Source organism: Dermochelys coriacea, chromosome 4 (genome assembly GCF_009764565.3).
Source record: "Dermochelys coriacea isolate rDerCor1 chromosome 4, rDerCor1.pri.v4, whole genome shotgun sequence".
Lineage (NCBI taxonomy): Eukaryota > Metazoa > Chordata > Testudines > Dermochelyidae > Dermochelys > Dermochelys coriacea.
In genome coordinates, this window is record NC_050071.1 from 63,508,227 (window position 1) to 63,525,347 (window position 17,121).

Here is a 17,121-nt window from a genome sequence, read left to right on the forward strand (position 1 = left end):
TCTCTCCCTTTTATGGAAGATCTTGTTTTCTCTACTGGTCACAGCTGTGGGTGTCTATCTTCATGATAGGCAGGTCTGGCAGCTGTGTGGGGTTGTGAGGGAGCTACTTGCCTGTACATAGGAAAGACTCTTCCCTTCTGTCTTTGCACAGTATGGAGTTTGTAAAGTCCATTACTCAGCCAAGTAGACATATACATCTTTTGTCTGTTCACAGGAAATGCTGCTTCTGGGCAATAGGGAGGGAGTGCAACTGAAGTATAGCCTCTTCACTTAGCAGAGGAGGACAGAGTTGTACTCCTCAGAACTTCAGCTCAGTGCTGGTATGTTTCATTATGGTGGACTGCCAATAAGTTCTCAGTTGAGGGCTGGAATAATTCTGGGCCAGATATCAATCTGGCTTTGAAGTGCCAGAATTTCACAAGGAAAATGAATTTATATGAATCATGCTCATCCAGATCTTAGCCTTTCTAAAAATCAGCTTTCCAAAAGCAAACTGTAAATGTGTCTGGAATATATCTTTCTTGGAATGAGGCATTATAAACATCTAGGAGGATATTAGTTACCCTTTCTGCCATATGTTTATACAATTTTGGTCCTTATCTGTCCCAGAAGTTTTTCAGAGTAACTTTACTCATGATTTGAATGATTTTAGAAGCTTAGAGGAATCTAATTATCTTGCATTCTAGAATGTTAGAATACAAATCTTATATTTTAAAAAATGTAATATGTCTTAAATAGTTTGTGTTAACCTTTAAAGCATTATTTTCCTGCTTTGTCTGTTTCCTTTTGTATTCCTGATACGGTTAATCCAAATGGTTCAGTTTGTTTACAAGATCCAGCATCTGAGATACTTATAGTGGTCACACATTTTGCATTAATGGCAGTTTGAGGGTAACATTACATGTAAAACCTGAATGATTTGCAATTCATAATATCTTATAACCCTTTCTATAAAGATGACTTTGTTCCTACAGAATTCTGGCTTTCGTTTCCTCTTCAAATGAGTTTGCTGTAATTTGTACTTTGGCCAATGAGTAATTTATTTTTTAATTTAGAAGCTGAAAAGAGGCTGAAGGACCTCCTAAAAGGGCTTTATCAGTCTTCCAAAAGAGCAGCCTTCCTTGCTTCATATTAATAGAAAGAAATAGGTCGCACTGAGTATTAAATATTTAGCAGATATTATACTGAAAAAAGATTAAGATGACAAATTGTATTTGATCATTTCCTTTCCAGTTGTCCAGTGGGTAAAAAGTAGTTATGAGACCAGCTAATTTTAATTATGATGTCACATAGTTTTAATGTATTAATAAGCTAGATCATCATCTTCTGTGTTTTAATTTAAATAGAGAGAGTCAAGACACACAATTTGTACCCAGATCAAAATGTTAATCCCCTCTCCCCTGAAATGTGAGGGCCATTCAGATCAAGAACTGTGAGAGTTTCAAAAATCAGTTCTCAGTCCTAGTTTGAATTCTGACTGAATCCCTCCTTGAATCCCACAGAAAAAAAATCTTTCAGGGATTGGAGGAGGGAATGGAGTTGGAGTTTCAGTTGGGCCTCACTCCACCACAAATATTCAGTATTGCCAGCCACGAGCAATCAAAAAAAGTCTAAGTCCCCACAAAATCATGAAATTGTCTTAAAAATGTTTTTTTTAAAATGGGGTCTTTATTTGTCTTGTGGGTTTTGAGTCTTTAAGGTAGATGGGTTTTAACCTTTTCTTTGCAACCATGTGTACTAGAAACATGATGTCTGGGTTTTTGTTTGTTTTTAATGAAAGCTGAGATTCTCATGTTATCGCAGGATTCCAGCAATGGGGGGTTTAAGCAAAACACCAAATAACCTGAAATGTGATAAAATTAGGAGAGTTGGCAATATGGTTTATATAAAATTGTTGTGTGAAAATGCACACAACCTACCTTGAAATGTCTAGGGAATATTAAGAGTCTGAGGATAAGTCTAGTTACATATAGTATGTTTTAAATTTAACAATAAAACTGCTTGTAATTTTACTGTGGAAGTAGAGTTTCCAAGTCATTCTGCTGAAGGGCATGGAAAACAGCAGACTTGATTAAAGTTCAGGTGCAGCACTGGCTTGGTGGTTATTATGCTTTCAAGACCTAGTGTATTTGTTCCATTAACTGAAAGCTTAATGTGTTCCTAATCTTTATTCACACATGTGGTAAAAGAATTCTCTGTTGCTAAAGAATGGAGTAGCCTCAGCTAAAACAGAAAGCTTCTTGGGTCATAAAAATAAGCTAAAAATGAAAACACCAGACTTTATTATAAACTGTATTGTCATATTCATTAATCACAAACAACTGGGCTCTAAACCTACTGTACACTAGAAAACTGGCTCAGAAAAAAGGCTCTCTTTTTGGGGCCTTTTCAGAAAAGGAACATTCCCGACTAACACATCTGTAACTGATTCTGATTAATTCTCTAGACAGCTTTTATCAGAGAACCTTCTGCCTCACCGTTTTTGCTCCATTATATTTATAACATTATCTGAAATATCTAATTCTGCACTTATTTCCTGAGATGAACCTATCAATTTCAAAAAGTGGTATTACGAGTGATTACTTGACATAGACAGGAATTGCTAAGACTATTAAAATTTTAAAGTGAATTTAGTTCCTCATGCTGACCATTTTGGAGCACTAAATCCTCCATTTGTCTACATGCCAGTGACAGCAGGACTGTAGAAATGCTGATATTTATCCCACTAACATGCCACAAAATGTGACTTAGGGTGACTAATAGCAATCCTTTAGTTTCTCCAAGCATAAAGGCTGCTCAAGTCTAGTACTATGAATCATAGACTATCAGGGTTGGAAGGGACCTCAGGAAGTCATCTAATCCAACCCCAGGTCACCTAGCCAATGCTAGAATTCACAGTAGGCCCATAGCCCCATCCTTCCTTACGAGCCAACAAGAAGAACTAATTGAGCACATGAGAGGGACATTCAGGGTGGTGAATAGGCCAGGCCTACTCTATGCTCCTTGAGGCTCTTTACAGTACAATAAGTTCAGAAGCAGTCCATGGGGATGGTTTGTCTCTGCACCTACACCTAATGTGGCATACAGAGAGACTTCACCTAGATAGAAGTGATTGATCTGGCTGTTGAACTCCATGCAGTTTGGGGATATTTGTGTCTGGATTTTAGTTCAACTGAAGACTAGCCACCAAATTCAGATCAATATTTAGTTTCTGGACTCGTAGATGCATAGATACTGAGGTCAGAAAGTACCATTCCGATCAAGTCTGACCTCCTGCACAACACAGGCCACAGAATCTCACCCACCCACTCCTATGAAAAACCTCACCTATGTCTGAGCTATTGAAGTCCTCAAATCATGGTTTAAAGACTTCAAGGAGCAGAGAATCCTCCCTCAAGTGACCCCTGCCCCATAATATAGAGGAAGGTGAAAAACCTCCAGGGCCTCTTCCAATCTGCCCTGGAGGAAAATTCCTTCCCGACCCCAAATATGGTGATCAGCTAAACCCTGAGCTCATGGGCAAGATTCACCAGCCAGATACTACAGAAAATTCTTTCCTGGCTAACTCAGATCCCATCCATCTAATATCCCATCTCAGGGGATTAGTCCTATTTACCCATAATATTTAAAGATCAATTACTTACCAAAATCCCATTATCCCATCATACCATCTCCTCCATAAACTTATCAAGTAGAATCTTAAAACCAGATAGATCTTTTGCCCCCACTGCTTCCCTTGGAAGGCTATTCCAAAACTTCACTCCTCTGATGGTTAGAAACCTTTGTCTGATTTCAAGTCTAAACTTCCTGGTGGCCAGTTTATACCCATTTGTTCTTGTGTCCACATTGGTGCTGAGCTGAAATAATTCCTCTCCCTCTCCAGTATTTATCCCTCTGATATATTTAGAGAGAGCAATCATATCTCCCCTCAACCTTCTTTTAGTTAGGCTAAACAAGCCAAGCTCCTTAAGTCTCCTTTCATAAGGCAAGTTTTCCATTCCTCGGATCATCCTAGTAGCCCTTCTCTGTACCTGCTCCAGTTTGAATTCATCCTTTTTAAATATGGGAGACCAGAACTGCACACAGTATTCTAGGTGAGGTCTCACCAGTGCCTTGTATAATGGTACTAAAACCTCCTTATCCCTACTGGAAATGCCTCTCCTGATGCATCCCAAATACGCATTAGCTTTTTTCACAGCCATATCACAATGGCAGCTCATAGTCATCCTATGATCAACCAATACTCCAAGGTCCTTCTCCTCTTCCGTTACTTCTAATTGATGCGTCCCCAACTTGTAACTAAAATTCTTGTTATTAATCCCTAAATGCATAACCTTACACTTCACTATTAAGTTTCATCCTATTACTATTACTCCAGTTTACAAGGTCATCCAGATCTTCCTGTATAATATCCCGATCCTTCTCCGAATTGGCAATACCTCCCAGCTTTGTATCATCTGCAAACTTTATTAGCACACTCCCACTTTTTGTGCTGAGGTCAATAATAAAAAGATTAAATAAGATTGGTCCCAAAACTGATCCCTGAGGAACTCCACTGGTAACCTCCCTCCAACCTGACAATTTGCCTTTCAGTAGGACCCGTTGCAGTCTCCCCTTTAACCAATTCCTTATCCACCTTTTGATGTTCATATTGATCCCCATCTTCTCCAATTTAACTAATAATTCCCCATGTGGCACGGTATCAAATGCCTTACTGAAATCTAGGTAAATTAGATCCACTGCATTTCCTTTATCTAAAAAATCTGTTACTTTTTCAAAAAAGGAGATTAGGTTGGTTCGGCACTATCTACCTTTTGTAAAACCATGTTGTATTTTGTCCCATTTACCATTGACTTCAATGTCCTTAACTAATTTCTCCTTCAACATTTTTTCCAGGACCTTGCATACTACAGATGTCAAACTAACTGGCCTGTAGTTACCCGGATCACTTTTTTTTCCTTTCTTAAAAATAGGAACTATATTAGTAATTCTCCAATCATTCGGTACTACTCCTGAGTTTACAGATTCATTAAAAATTCTTGCTAATGGGCTTGCAATTTCAGGTGCCAATTCCTTTAATATTCTTGGATGAAGATTAGCTGGGCCCCCCGATTTAGTCCCATTAAGCTGTTTCAGTTTCGCTTCTACCTCAGATATGGTAATATCTACCTCTATATCCTCATTCCCATTTGTCATGCTACCATTATCCCTAAGATCCTCTTTAGCCTTATTAAAGACTGAGGCAAAGTATTTGTTTAGATATTGGGCCATGCCTAGATTATCTTTAACCTCCGCTCCATCCTCAGTGTTAAGCGGCCCCACTTCTTCCTTCTTAGTTTTCTTCTTATTTATATGGCTATAGAACCTTTTACTATTGGTTTTAATTCCCTTTGCAAGGTCCAACTCTACTCGACTTTTAGCCTCTCTGACTTTATGCCTACATCTTCTGACCTCAATTAGGTAGCTTTCCTTGCTGATCCCTCCCATCTTCCACTCCCTGCATGCTTTCTGCTTCTTAATCACCTCTCTAAGATGCTTGCTCATCCAGCTTGGTCTACAACTCCTTCCTATGAATTTTTTCCCCTTTCTTGGGATACAGGCTTCCGATAGCTTCTGCAGCTTTGATTTAAAGTAATCCCAGGCCTCCTCTACCTTTAGATCCATAAGTTCTTCAGTCCAATCCACTTCCCTAACTAATTTCCTTAATTTTTGAAAGTCAGCCCTTTTGAAATCAAAAACCCTAGTTGCAGATTTTTGTTAATCCTTCCATTTAGTTTGAACTGAATTAGCTCATGATCACTTGAGCCAAGATTGTTCCCTACAACCATTTCTTCTATGAGTCCTCACTACTAACCAAAATTAAATCTAAAATGGCATCCCCTCTAGTCGGTTCAGCAACTACTTGATGAAGGAATCCATCAGCTATCGCATCCAGGAAAATCTGAGCCCTATTACTAGCACTGGTCCTCCAGTCTATATCTGGGAAGTTAAAGTCTCCCATGATCACGCAGTTTCCATTAGTATTTACTTTATTAAAAACCATTAAAAAGGGCTCTATCCATATCCAAATTAGATCCTGGAGGTCTATAGCACACCCCAAGCACTATCGTAGGAGAGGCTCTACTAGTTATCTTCCCCAATGTAATTTTTGCCCAGACGGACCCTGTCTTATCCATTGCATCACTTCTTATTTCTTTACATTCTACCTCATCATTGACATACAGTGCTACTCCACCACCTTCACCTTTGTTTCTGTCTTTCCTAAACAGCACATACCCTTCAATACCTGTAGTCCAGTCCTGACTACTATTCCACCATGTTTCTGTTATCCCTATAATATCTGGTTTCACTTCCTGCACCAGTAGCTCTAGTTCCTCCATTTTGTCACCTAGGCTCCTCGCATTGGTGTATAAACATCTTAATTTTTGCTCTTTGGCCTCGCTCCCATTTTGTACCCTATTAGGCACAGTCATTCTACAGCCAGTATAACCTATTAGACTAGTATCCACACCGCCCTCGCTCCTTATATACACATTCTCCTACCCACGGCTGTATCCTTTCTTATTTCGTCTTCTTCCCTCTCAATGCTAAAATCTGGTGTGGAGATTACCTGGATATCTCCCAACCATCTCCCCCTAATTCCTAGTTTAAAGCTCTCTTTATCAGTTGTGCCAGCCTCCATCCTAGAAGTCTATTTCCTTCCCTACTCAGATGAAGTCCATCCTGAGAGAACTGTCCTCTGTCCATGAATGCCTCCCAGTGGCCATACATCCCAAAGTCCTCCTTATAGCACCACTGCCTAAGCCATCTGTTGACAGTCATAATCTTGTCACACCTTTGTTGCCCTTCTCTAGGAACAGGAAGGATCCCACTAAAGATCACCTGAGCCTCAATTTCCTTAAGCGTCTTCCCCAGCCTAGCATAGTCTCCCTTAATACTTTCCAGCGAGAATCTAGCCGTATCATTTGTTCCCACATGAAGGATAATTAGGGGATTCTTTCCCGCTCCCTTTAGGATCCTTTTCAACCTCAGGTCTACATCCCGTATCTTAGCACCCGGAAGACAGCATACCCTTCTATTCTCTGGATCAGCTCTAGTTACAGGCCTGTTTATTCTTCTCAATCAAGAGTCCCCGATCACATAGACCTGCCTTTTCCTGGTGACGGTGCTATTCTCCAGTCTCTCCCCTGTTCCCTCTGGCTGCAAGTTCTTTCCATTCCTATTTTCCCTTATAATCCTCTTCAACCCATCCTGTATCCTCCTGGGGCTCATATTTGGTGTAGTCTCCCTTGACTCTTCCCCTTTTCCTATAGGACTAGCCTCTCTTCTCTTCTTCCTTACCCTTCCACCTTCAACAAGTACCTGCCGAACACCTTCTTCATTTTCCAACTCTGCAAACCTGTTCCTAAGCTCTATTTCTCCTTCACTAGTCCGTCTTTTCTTCTGCCTGGTTCTTTTAGTCACATGCTTCCACTGACCACTTTCCTCACCCGGTCTCCCCTCAAAATTCCCCAGCCCTGCTTCCATCCGTGAGTCTGAGCTTTTCCGTTCAGATACCTCATATCTTTGCTCCATCATCTGCTCAAACCCCTTCCTAAACTCAACGAGACTTCCCACCTGCATCTTCAAACCTCAGATCTTTTCCTCCATCAGCTCTATTAGACAGCATTTCATGCGGAAAAAACTCTTACCGGTTCCCCCCTCCAGGATCATGTACATACCACAGCTTCCACATCCAGTCATCCTCAGTGTGCCTTCCACTACAGGAGTCACTCCCACAGCTGCCTCTGTATCTGTCATCACCTTCCCACCTAAATCCTGTTAATCTGGGAAACACAAGCCACACCAAAAAGACCACTCCCCCCCAGCAAAAGCAAACCCCAAACAAGCACCACAATTCAAACTCCCCTGTTTACAGCTCTGTTTGCTAGCTCCTGTGCTACTGCTTGACTGGCTGGCTACCTTTATAGGACCTCTAGTCAGAAGCCCCACCCTCTAAGCAGGGCTCAACTGCTCTCCCAGCACAAAGCCCCACCCCCTAATCAGGGCTCAGCTGCTCTCCCAGCACAAAGCCCCTACACACACACAAATACTAAAAATACAAAACCAAGTACACTACCTTCTCCTCCAACAGAACTCCCACTCAGACTCCCCTGTTTAGAGCTCTGTTTGCTAGCTCCTGTGCCGCTGCAACTGTCTGTGATAAGTGATGCGTGTTGCCAGCTGTATTATCCTTTTGTGATGCTTTTAGCAGATTTTTTGGGGGGGAGCCCAATCCATTATTCCCAATGAAAAGATTATGTGCTGGGTTTACAATTAAAATTGTTTACATCACTGTTGCAGTTATTCAGTTCAGCATTCAAATTCCCTTTATCTTCTAGATTAAATTCAGATAATAAAAATGGCATTGGTTAGTACTGCTATAATTATGATTCTTAGAATTTCCATCGTTATCCACTATTTTCACCACATGAAAATTCTCTCCTGGTGAGAACTTTGTTTAGAGAGCCTTACCTAGGCAGCAAACTTGCAGGTTTGTTCGTTTTTTTTAAACAAGTGTGTGTTTAAGTGTGTGCTGCCACCTTTCTTGAAGGAAACTGCTTAGGTGCCTGACTACAAGAGAAAATTCATAGCTGTGAATCCTAAGTGGAGATATGCACTTCTGTCGAACCAGGGCTTACACCATATCATTCATCTCAGCATTTCTTATGGACTAACTCAGGCAGCTCCTGCTAAGCATGCTGACTTTTGTTGAACACATTCTGAAGTGCCTTTCTCTCCCCATGCATTGCAGAGAGAGCCTATGTGCCTAACTTGGGGCTCTGAATTCTACTGGGTGACAAAGCACCTAAAAGTTAGGCACCACAATGCTGAGCATTGCAATGCCTAAATCCCTTTGTGGATTGAGGCCATAGTTTTCATCTTTAATTATATCTAAACCAATAGTATCCATCTATCTATTCTGCTGCAATACAAAGACTTATAATAATCTGATAGTAACATGGAAATTAATGATGCCTACTGAGCTAGAATCCTGACATTTGGTACATTCATTCATTATAGACACTGAGTATACTGAAAAATATTTCCTTATTGAACTTAGACTGGTGACCTAAGATAGAATACCCATTCTTCTCTGATTTCAACTGTTCAAGTGCTCTTTTGAGCTACAATCTCACATTTTGATACTTATACATTGAGGACTGCTGATTACAGAGAAAAATGTAATTTTTCTCAGGCCATCTAAAATTAATAAAAATGATATTAATTTCATAAAAAGGTCTGTGTAAAGGGAATGTTCAGACTGTAAAATGGGGCACTCAGAAATCAGAAAAGAAAAATAAGGTTGCAATTCAACCTTGTATAAATATAACAGAATCGCCTTCGGTGTATGATGGTTTTTAATTACATGATTATATACTCAGTATTGCCAACTTTGAGTTAAAAAATCATGAAATTTTGCATAATCATCATGAGTTTCTAAAATATAACAAGTAGTTAATTTTTGTCTAATGCCTGACTTTAATGTTTAGGGAGAAGTACCCTCCCCAAATCTGTATGTGACTGTTAATGATACAAAATTCTCTCTTCAGTGCGTACACAGATACAAGCCTCTTCTTCAGCTGCTTGGAGTGGGACTCGCTTCATGTCCTCTCTCAGCTTCTGAGGTAAGCAAGCTGCTATTCCATCCCTCTCCATCCCATTCCTCATCCCTCTCCTGCCACGTTCTCTATTCACCTAGCTCATCCCTCTGAGTCTCCTGTCAGCTTCTCTCCTTTCCTGCCCTGCATGTTTTCCCTTCCTTCTTCTCAAGTCTTTTCTGTACTGTCAAACTGCCAGTTGCTGAGAATGGGTGCAGCCAAACTGGTGCATACTGCAATTTCTCTGAAAGCATAGAAAAGGATGAACTGTACCCAAAAATAAGGTTAAAAACTTCCTGTGTAAACAAGAATTATTTTCCTGTACTACACAATCTGCCTGCCTGGCCCACAATATTCCTCTGTCCCCAGAGTCATCCTTTTTGTCCTCCAGTCTCTCTGTCTTTCTTTTTCCCATTCTCCCCACATTCAGTTTCCCTGCCTCACCCAATGTTCCTCTGTCCATATTTTCTCTCTCTCTGCTGCATCTAGGATTTCCTTGCCCCGCCCCCCTGCATTTTTTTGTCTCCATAGTCTCATCTCCTGGCCCTTCTGTGGTCCACATGAGGTGACCAAAGGGCCACACTCTTTCCTGAGGGCAGACTGCTTCAGATCTATTGGAAACAGTGAGAGATGGCCACTGCAAGTGTTAGACAGCACAGTCTGAATTGGGTCAGTTTATTTTTTGTCAGCAGTGCTTTATCTATTATAATTTGCTGTGTGCATATTTCCATGACAACTAAGGGAAGAAATAAAATCTTAACCAAAATTCAATGGAAGCAAATGTCAGAACATACAAGACAAAACGACCTGTTTGACTTCATGTTGTGCTGATAAATGTGAGTTTGGAAAAGAGCTCGGGATCACAGAATTTTTTTCCAGCACTTCTAGGACTCCCTTTCATACAGTTCATTCTCTTATGAATATCCTCTTACCTCATGAGAGACAAGGTGGGTGAGGTAATATCTTTTTTTACTGGACCAACTTCTGTTGGTGAGAGAGAGACCAACGTTCAAGCTACCCAGAGTGCTTTTTCAGGTCATAGTAACTGTAACCAGTAAACAAATGTTTTACAGAGTATTCATTTTCCACATAAGTCTCAATTACACTTATTTAAATTATTTACATTATTTTTATTTGGGGTACAATTAGCCTTCTAATTCCCTCCCCATGTTTATTTCCAAAAGGCTTTGTGTCTCAGCTGTAAGGATGAGAAATATAGTAAAATTTTCTGTATACAGATATATATTACATGAAAAAAATGATAAAGCATTATGCACGTTTGCCTAGGACACGGGTAGTCAATTATTTTTTGTCCAAGTCCAAATTTCTTGGTCAAGTATAATCAAGGTCCACACTCCAGAGAAAATAATAATAAAAAAAACCAATAATGATAATAAGTAAAGATTTCAGAGTCCATACAAAAGCATCTGGTGGTCTGGATTTGGCCTGCGGTCCGTCTATTGACTAATCCTGGACCAGTAATATCCTACACAGCTCAAAAAATATTAGACTGGCCATAAAGGATGGAGGTAAGGTGACCAATATATTTATTAACTCATTCTTTGGAGAAAGAACTGAATGTCACATCTACTGTTACCCTAAATAAACTAAACTAAGAGATCCCACAACTCTCTATTTCTAGGCCCAATGGATACTTTTTGTTTTTCTGAATCGCAAGCTATCAATGCAAACTTGTCCTTGTAACATTTCATTTTGTATAGGTGCAGATAGAACATGGAAAATGAGAAATGCGTTGGCACTAATCTTCCTTTACAATATGCACAGGACTTGAATCACAAACACTGCCTATTCCCACTCACTGGCTCAAAGCCACAAGAAAATTGCCAACTTCTGTGCAACAAGATAGGAAATTATTCTGTTGGGAACTAGACAGGCTCTGATAAATAATACATCCACACAACACTTTTAGTTCTTGTTATGTCTACAATAGCAAATTTTCTTAACAGCCTATTGAAAGGGAAGGAGGGAGTGCCTGCCCCTGGTACTATTCAGTCCTGTCATTTGCGTTCTCTGCATTCAACTTTGGCAGCATGCCATGTTTCAGATTTTTTTAATGAAATGTTTTCCAGTTATAAAGAGAGAAATAGCAGCTAAGGAAGTAACAACAACATCATACCTCTCATATTAAATTTTGGTTAATCGATACCTAGTGTTTTCTCTTTGGTGATTTTTTTTTCTTCATCATGTTTTAATTTGGGATTTATTTTGGTTCCTCATGCTGGCTTCCAATTAGTAACCTGAAAGAATGGGATGTAGACAGTGTAATCAGAGAGACACAATTACAGGGTGAAGCTTTTATTACCATTTGATGCTGTAGTGAAATGATAGTCCTGCCCTGAAATGTCCAGAAAATAAACATAGTGTGAGGATATGTTTGTGTATGTATTTTGCTTGAGAGTCAACAAATTGTAACCCTAAGTAGAGGCCAATTTGTAGCTCATGTTTACATGGGATTAAAGGCCACATTAGCCAGAAGGACAAAACTGGTGGGAGGGGGGAAAGGTTTGTGGAACACTCCAGATGAATCAAACAGTAGCAATCCAGGTGTTAAAGAAATCCAGAAAAGATCAGACGGCTATAAGGTTTTGATGATGATGGAATGTCAGACTCGTTCAATTAGAAAGGAAAGAAGATAAATGGATGAAGATTGTAAGTCTCATACATATTTTTCTCTTGGTTTCCAGTCTCCTCACATTACAAGGCCAAACCTCCAGTCTGCCATTAAGTGAACATGACACAAGATATAGATTCACTATTTCCTCTTTACGTGCAAATACTTAGTTCTTCCTTGGCCACAGGAATGTATTGAATTCTGGGGGGGAGGAGGGAGAGGTAACAGTATTATTTAAAATCCAGCTGTTGTTATGGCAACTAAAAATAAATCTAGTTGCTATGGCAACTGGAATTTGAACGCTCAATAAAGATCTTCTTTTTTAATCCTCTTGAAAAATTGATCAAAAAAAAACATTTTCATTTTCTTGTAGCTAATCATCTGTAATAGTCATGGTTATTGCTTTATATAATGATTTTTAACTGTTCACTTATAAATTACTTAATCAAGAAGACACGAGGACATGCTTTAGTGGACCATTAATTCATGCCTCAGATATATTGCCAGGTTACAAGGTTAAAGGCTGAGGGACTACAACAATCTGATAAGAATTTAATGGCTACATAAACCATGTGTTTTTTAATGGATTTTGCTATTGTGTGTTTACAAATCACACATTTTATAAGCATAAATACATGTTAAGTATTCCAACATTTTACCTTTTCATTCAGCATCTGTTCAGCCATCTTCCACATTTGGCCTTATTTTTTGTTAGCTCTCCAGATTACATCAAGCCTCTTTTCTGACAACATTAGTCCATTAAGCTCTGTTCTTCCACTTTGGGTCTGGTCTTCCTTAAATCTGTTTTATTCTAGTTCTTTAATTTCTCTCCTATGGCAACATTTAATTGTCCTCTCTAGGCCATTTCTTTATTTTCCTTTGTCCTGAGCCATGTATATAAAGTCAAAGCAATGTAAGTTGAAGAAACTCTCTCTCAATGCCAAAATGATGATGATAAATGGCTCCACACCTTAGTTCCCATAATGTCTTTAATTGTTTCCATATCTTAAATAACAAAAGCTAATTAAAATAGTTCAATTTTTACTTTTTGTTCAGTATTTTGCTTCAACCTTAAGCTGGGGCACACTTGGTGGGGCCACATAGATTCAATTGTATTGTCATCAATAACCAGTGACAAAACACCTTTTCAGATCTGGGCTGGCTGTTGGCTGGGGCACTTGGCCTCTAGAAGGCCAGGGGCTAGTCAAGAAGATAATTCTGGTGGGTTCAAAAGGGATAGTAGGGCCAAATGAAGTCCTCTTCCGCTCCTTTGACTAACTGGATTACTCTGGAGGGCTCAGTCTTTTTGGCATAAGGACTGGAGAGTGTTCTAAGTACAATTATATGTCACAAGATGCCAGGCTTTGGGATCTGAGATTAATATGGTCTGATGACTGGAGACCTGAGATCATGAGCTCAGCAGGATCCGGATGGGTGCTTTGTATTGTTTTTTTTATGACCAGGCTGGTAACAACATGGTTGGAAGAATTATCTGTCCTAGGCAGTTAGATAAATTACAGTTTTGATTTATTATGTTGAACAAGTCTTCAGTGATTGGTAGGATTATTCTTCTTCTTTATGCCCTGAAAGCTACACATAAGACTGTGAATTTGGAGACTCATCTTCTTTTCCCAGCTCTTCACCAGATTGCCTGTATAATTTTGGCAAAACCATCTTCTCCTTGATTTACTTTCATCATTTGTAAATTGGGAATAATACATGTAGTGCTTCAGAGGGAGTTAAGGCTAAATCCCTTCATGTTCATAAAGCACTTGAGTAAAAATCCTCTGCTAGAGACCACAAATGTAATGCAAACATTTGTTCTCTAATTTCAGTTTATTAGATACACTAGGATGGGATTTGCAAAACTGCTCAATGTTGGCCTACTGCTACTCCTATTGAAGTAATTTTTTTTTACAATTGATATCACTGGAAGCAGATCTAGTCAAATGCTGAGCTCTTGAGAAATTCCCACCCTGCTCAGATAAGTGCTCTTAATGAAGACTGTTTCATTGCTAGAATGTTGTTCCATGATAAATTTGAGCATGATAAAAATTACCAATAGATACCAAAATGTTGTGATGCTGTATCCACGCACAATAAGTGCTGGTCTAGGGCTGCAGCAAAATGGAAAATTCAAATGAAACTCTTTAACTTTTATTACTTTTCTAGAAATGAAAATGTTATAGGAATTTAAGCTATATTGGAGCACTTAATATTTTGTCATTGCATGGGAGTTACTTCAGCTTGTACTGGCTTGACTTAATGTGCATTAAAGTGTTTGGACACATAATTATCTTTGAACATTATACATACGCTGTAGATTGCTTCCTTGGTGACTAAGCAATTGCATACTTGCTGCTTTCCACAAGAGTTCTCAGTATATTCTTTACCTTTCTTTACCTGCAGAATGGATTATGTTGGCAAGAATTAGAGAGGTGATACAATGATTACAACTAGAAAACTTGCTGAAAGATCAGGTGGTAATACTTTATATTTAAGGTAACATCCGTAATTACAATGCACCAAATCCTGAAGGCCTTGTTAAAAACCGAGAAAGGGTTTCAGAATTTGGCCTTTTGTTAGTAAGTAGTAATTAATGCATGAAAATTGCTGTGTATGACACATTTTTAATTGCATGTATTCCAAACTTTTAAGTGCTTTCTAACAGGTTGTTCTGATACCTGGTAACTAAACTTAAGAAAGTGGGTACATGTTTATTATATGTGTTTATAGCTAGATCAATGTGGAAGGACACTGAAGCTAAACTCTGTCAGATTTTGTGGAAGGGGTTCGGAATTGAATCATGTCCATAATCCATTCCTATGGTTTCATTCTGAGTTGGCTCCAAAAACAGAAGAGTCCTGCTTTTCAGTTCCAGTTTAGAAATGGCCAAAGTCTCACACAAACAGTTATTTCTGAAAGATTTTGAATAGATGGATACAAACTTGGACAGTATAGGAGGGTTGAAATCCCAGTCCTGTTGAAGTCAATTATAGTTATGTCTCTAAATTAAATGGGGCCAGAATTTCATCCAAGACTACTTGCAACCTTGAACTGTAAAAATGTTCACTACATTTTATTAGAAGTGCAAAGTATTATTGGTATTGGCATTAACATACATCTGATCCTTCAACTGGATCTTCTATAATAGAGCCTTATGCTGTTATGGAATCCCACTGAAAACAGCAGAACCCATGGGTTTTAGGATTGTACTATTATCGGTATTAGTAGTATTTTATTAGTCATATTAGTGGTATTTTTATTAGTCATATATTAACTATATTCTCTGTTTTGCTAAAGCTAAAGTTTTAAATGAGTTGCAAACTTTCCATTTTCCTATTAGTAAATATGGAGATACGCACCATTTTTGGGGTATACATAATAAATAAAGTCCCTAATGACAAAGCACATTGAAATGTGTTTAACATTGTCTTTTTGAAACAAATCTTACAAGCTTATTTCAATCAGAAGATTCAAGTTTCAAATACTACAGTATGCTTTTTAAAAATACATTTAAATATATTTTCTGTGCCACAATTTGCATAATAGTTTAGCATTTCTTATTGCATTAAACAGTACACTTTATCTAAGGATTTAATGGTCCATTGTCTGATTGTTGCACACAAAATAAAATGTTGATTATCTGAAAAGAAGATGAAATGGCTTTGTCTATTTTGGGCACTGCTGTGGATGCCATGGTAACAGAATACGGTAAAGGAATCTATGACTGTGCTCAGCTTAACCTTCTCCTATCTCTGCATTTTCCAGTTTTTTATTTATATAGTACATTTTAAAAGAATACCACACTGAAAATTTCCTGTATGGATCAGTGATCCAATCTGGTAAGTAGCATTTTCTGGGGACTTCAAAATAGTTGCTCCTCCAATGTAAGGGACCAGGGCTTTATAACTCCTCTGCTACTGTTGCATTTATGGCCAGATTGTATAAATTATATATGTCCCTGTGATGGGGCAGTGCAGAGCTGCAGAAGGAATTATCCCTTCCAGATCCCTATATGCAGAGATAATGGTTAAATACCCCTTGCCTTTTGGTGTGACTTTTGCCCTTGGGGTTCATGGCAAGAGCAGTTCTTGTGTTTTCCCATGTGCAGGGTCTGGCTCTTTTGTTGGAGTGTTAGAGAAGATGACTTTTTTTATGCTCACCTAACTAGAACCCAGAAAAAGGTATCTCTTGGATTTAAAGGGCCAGACCCTCAACTATTGTAAATCCTTAGAGACTAACACATTTATTTGAGCATAAGCTTTTGTGAGCTACAGCTCACTTCACTGTAGCTCACAAAAACTTATGCTCAAATAAATGTGTTAGTTTCTAAGGTGCCACAAGTACTCCTTTTCTTTTTGCGAATACAGAGTAACACGGCTGCTACTCTGAAACCTATTGTAAATCTGTAACTCAGTTGGAATCCAGGGAGTTTTACAAATGTACTCCACCTGCAGATCTTGTCCCAAAGATCTCTAAACATTATATTCATGAAAAACCCCAGGGTATATGAGAATCTCAATTTTTCCATTCCCACAAGATATATAACTTCATCATTGGGAGGGAAAACAGTTGCCTGTGAAGGGACAGTATCAGGGCCTGATGGAGGTTCTCAGTGTTAAATCCAAATGTCTGGTTGTTTTCTTTATCAAAATAATATTCCAAAACTTCTGAGATTTCCTGTTAGGAAGCAGTTTGTAAACCTGATGTCTGAAAAGGTTGCACTAATTGTTAACACAATATATTGGTTACAGCTGTAAAAATTGGTTTCAGAGTAGCAACCGTGTTAGTCTGTATTCGCAAAAAGAAAAGGAGTACTTGTGGCACCTTGGAGACTAACAAATT

General features: G+C 38.8%; 1 long non-coding RNA gene across 1 annotated transcript in view; it reads left to right on the forward strand.

Annotated features, from left to right (window-relative positions):
• The first annotated feature begins 219 nt into the window (after positions 1-219).
• The window catches only part of LOC122459821, a 29,103-nt gene continuing 12,201 nt past the window's right edge, over positions 220-17,121 (forward strand). Inside the window, exon 1 of the long non-coding RNA XR_006280764.1 lies at positions 220-320. This is a non-coding gene — a long non-coding RNA (uncharacterized LOC122459821). The remainder of the gene's footprint in view (positions 321-17,121) is intronic.